The 4,646-nt window shown below is 32.0% G+C and overlaps 1 long non-coding RNA gene across 1 annotated transcript; it reads left to right on the top strand.

Moving 5' to 3' along the window:
- Positions 1-562: 562 nt before the first annotated feature.
- On the top strand, positions 563-1,999 carry LOC116206016. Its single transcript, XR_004156620.1, has 2 exons — positions 563-697; positions 1,594-1,999. It is a non-coding gene; the product is annotated as an uncharacterized LOC116206016 (long non-coding RNA).
- Positions 2,000-4,646: the final 2,647 nt, after the last annotated feature.

Here is a 4,646-nt window from a genome sequence, read left to right as displayed (position 1 = left end):
ACAAGGGCTTAGTAAAATAAGCTAACTTTGCTTGGTTGGAAAAACCTCCAATTACTTTTAGTTTATTTTATGATGTAATTATTAATGCTCCGTTTGTTTTCAAAGTCGTGATTTAAGATTTTAACTTTAACTTTAACTCAAAACACTACACAACAAAACACACATTTCAAAAGTCAAATTGGTGGGCCCCATATATTATTAAAATACAATCCCATTATAATTAATTATCTCTATCTTCCATTCATTTTATATTTCAAAAGTCAAACTGGTGGGCCCCATATATTTTTGTCTTCTTCTACAATCACAATCACAATCACAAATTCGTGACTTTAACTCCGAAAACAAACGCATTGTAAAAGACTCTGAACTTTTCTTGACAAATTATCAAACATAATATACATGTGATTATGTATTTGCATATATTAAAGAGTTAAATGTACTTTGCCCCTGAACTAGAGGGTGAATTTGCACCTAACTTTCAAAATATTGCGGAGTACCCTCCGGCTAAAATAGGCGTGGCTTCCATAGTTCCATTCTATCGACTTCAAGAATTAGTTGTGATTTGGGGGCAAAGATTTTAGAGAAGTTTGTTGTTACATATTAAACTTGCCTTTAGGAAGATGTCAAACTTTGTCGGTGTTATTCCCAGGTTGAACATCGCAGCCTCAAAACCAGATGTGGATTTTAATTGTCTACAGTAAGAACTTATCCTTCGCATGTTAGTTGCTTTTAATTGTCTATGAGTCGTGATGAGTTGATGTTTCCAATTTTTTCCTCTTTACCCTTGATCAAGTATACTTCGCTCAAAAATCAACATGATAACTGAATGTTGAAAATCTGCAGCCAGTATTTGTGAAACTGAAACCGCCGGCTACGGTCCGGTCGGGGGCTCTGGTCACAGTGTTGTAGAGACGACAGACAATAATCATTCCCTAATTTTTCTTTTCTTGTTTCATTTAATTTTGATAATTAGATTGTATGACACTTTTGCTCATTTTACTCTAGTATGTGAGTGGCACGTGACATCTTTTAACCGAAAATCTAATCAGAATTTGGAGGAGTAAGAGATACCTTACTTATTTTCGATTTAGATTGAGAGGCACTCTGCAATATTTTGAAAGTTAGGGATAAACCCAAACTCACCCCCCTTTACACATCCGAAATAAATTGCACTTAACTCTATATTAAAATACAAGGTTTTGCAGCTATTTTAATCACCTGGGTTGTTCGATGTACGCGTGTCCCTGTCTTATACATACGACTCTGTATTTGGGACTATTTAATATATGTAACTTCTGGATATATCGTGACGGCTTTGTTTGGTAAAAGACTTATTATTCAGCACATGCAGCTTTAATTATGTGGGTCATCGCCCGCATCAGAGAGTTCAATGAGCTGACGTTAATGGAGGGGAAGACGACTTCAAACCTCGGCCTCTCCCCCTCCCTCTTGTATATGTGTTTACGTTACTATATATAAATGAGATATGATGATTGTATATAAAAGCATGCCTTACATAGATATGTATATATGTAAATGTACAGTTGTGGCGAAATAATTCATAGGAGTTTTCGAATTGTTACAAACACACAGGTGTTGCGGGCAATGGAGGAGAAGACCCGAGTGACGACGAATGCAATAGTACTCCAACTATAAGCTGCTCCAATGGAAATGCTGTTGCCGCAACCATTCGTGAAATCCGTAGATAGCAGATCCGAACAGGAACCAAGGAAAAAAAATCAAACTAATGAATCTCATATAATTTTTCAATCCCTTCAATATTCATATAAGATCAGAGATTTTGTGTTGATGGAGTTAACTACTGCTATAGTAGAGTTAGTTTAAAAAAGAATAAAAGAAAAATTAGGATAATCAGGAGTGTATTCGGGTTCATCGGTTCTCTGAGTTTAGGAGAATATCAGTTTTATCAAATGTACAACAACATTTGTACTGCAAATCTTACTCATGGATACATATTATAATGATTTCCCTTTTCAAATCTACTTTTACAATACTTTCACTTAATTCTCACTTAATTCTCATGATATATCTTTAACTATATAATGAATGAGAAAGTTAGGCGTGCATTTTAACTTTGATTGAAAAACTATTATGTTTAAAATTTCAAATACACGAGCGCCTTCTACACCGTGAACTTTCCAAATGAGCGGTCCACATACTTCGACTTTGCCAATTTGTGACCACTAGCCTATGTAACATAACACATACCGTGAGACTCGATAGAGGTTTTGAATCATGGTTGGAGGAGGTGGAAGTAGCGTTGTATGAAAAAAGAATGAAAAAATAGTTACAAATGCTAAAGACCAAAATTAAAAATTTATTGGATGAAATATTTGATAAAATGATAAAAACAGAAAAGTAATCAAAGTTTTAGATGAAAACGAATTAAAAAAAGAAAAATGACTGAAATAGAAAATTTTATCTCTGTAAAGGGTAAAAAAAGAAAAAGAAATTAGCAAAAGAACTAAAGCAGAAAAGTTAATAGTTAATGTAGGGGATTATTGGGCCAATAATATCGGCCACCCTTGAACAGTAGAGCAACGTCTACCCATTCTTGGGAGAAGAGATGCTGTTTGAGTTGAGAACTTGAGGGGGCTCCCCCAGATTTGAACCTATTATTTGCTAATAAAATTTAACTTAATTTAATTTCTTTCTTAATTCAACAATATAATTATTATTTTTTTCAAATTTTCTTTCATACTTTTTCTTATGTATTATTTAAATTAATTTTTTAATACTAAATCATTTCACATATTCAATATTTTTCCAAAATTTCAATATTTTTTCTCAATTCAATAATAAAAATATTACTTTTTAATCTTTTTCTTTAAATTCTCTCATATATTTTTTTCCCAATTACTTTATATTTATCTCTTTAAATCAAACTAAATAAAATTAGATTAAATTTAATTTTATTATCAAACACAATATTATTTTTTGGGTCATTGTTTTTTCACTCTCGAAAATTAGGAACAAACTCGACGCATTTCATCACTTTTGAACCGACAAACTTATAGACCTCCCAGTGGAAATAATTCAGAGCCTAATGGGGTTATCGATGCAGATGTTTTGTACAGTAGTGACAAACTGAAGTCGGACAGCTCAATTGGGAAGTTCGAGGTGTTGAAGCCGCTCATATATGTCTGTATTCAAGTAGCTAAACGGATTTTCAAAATCAAAATGCCCATCTAACTTTCTCCTTCTTTATTTGAAAAGTTAAGGATATACCATCAACTCGAAATTAAGTGATAATATGGTATGAATTTTCGCATAGAACTAACTTGGGTTACAACTTTGCATCATCACATATGTTCCTTCATAAGTGTCCATTGTCAAATTTTTTTTTACGTGATTTGTTTTAACATATAGGGACTATTTATTTCATTGTAAAGTTCGAATTCTACATAGTATTTTACGGCATTTGTTTGTTGAGATTATAAAAGTTAACCATTATAATCATTTGCTCAAGTTAGAACTTTACCACCGTAGTCAATAAAGACTTTACAGGTGGAATTGTTAAATTACAATGAAAATTACGATCGTGGGATTCACAATCATCTCTATAAAAATAAATCATATATTATATTATCATTCACATTCATCGTAATCCAATATAATTGACATATCAATCTCACATTTTAACCTTTCATATCGGAAAAAAAATTCAATGTTCAAACTTTCCCTTCAATATTCACATTTCATGTAATCTAACAATAATCAAACCAAACACCCCTTAGTCTCAAATCAAATCGATTAAAAACAAACCAACGTTTTTTCTGATGAAATTGAGTTGTCAAGCTTCTCCACATTCTGATTGTTGATCGTTGTCCTCTCCTTTTCAATAGTTGTTGGTTTTTGTGATGCTGCACGAGTTGATCTCCATTGCATTTTTTGGTCATCCTTTCCTAGCACGTTATTATTTTAAGTAGATTCATTAAAATCCATAAACAGAAACGGATACAGGAAAAAAAAAAGTCCAATCGAATATTACAAGACGAAAGAAAATGATTTATTTGCCAAATTGTGCCTTAAATATGAAAAATATAAACTTTTAATATCTTGCTAGCAGTATGGTACCGTCAATTTTATAACCGTTAGTTTTGATATTTTATTTATTTATCAATTTAATGATAATAAAGTCAATGGTACAATACAGTCGACAGAATGTCAGAAATCTTGCTATGAAAAATAGTTTGAAATCACATGATAATGTTAATGTGACTATCTACTGATTGTCCTTTGCCTCCGAAATGATAAACAAGCATTTGATTGACAAGTGATAAATACTATGTATTTACTGCATCTCGATATTCGTGACTGAGGTTGCAGCTATATTCATCACGTGGTAAATGCGTTGTGCCCGTATCCCTGTCATTTCAGAAAAAGTTGCAGGTTTAATCACGTGGGCCATCCGATTACCCAAACTAGACATTTGTGATATGACCTCGCATTTGTGACCTTACGTCTAAATATTTACTTGAATAAACTTAAAAATGAATTACTGATAACTAAATTAAGGGAAATGCTAAGACCACATGTCGAATTACAGTGTTTAATTTAAATATTTAGTATTTCTATTAAGTATTTAGTACATATTTATTTGAATAAACTTAAAATGAATTACT

Source organism: Punica granatum, chromosome 4 (genome assembly GCF_007655135.1).
Source record: "Punica granatum isolate Tunisia-2019 chromosome 4, ASM765513v2, whole genome shotgun sequence".
NCBI lineage: Eukaryota > Viridiplantae > Streptophyta > Magnoliopsida > Myrtales > Lythraceae > Punica > Punica granatum.
The sequence above is the reverse complement of the archived record's forward strand: the minus strand, read 5'-3'. Positions and strand labels throughout refer to the sequence as shown.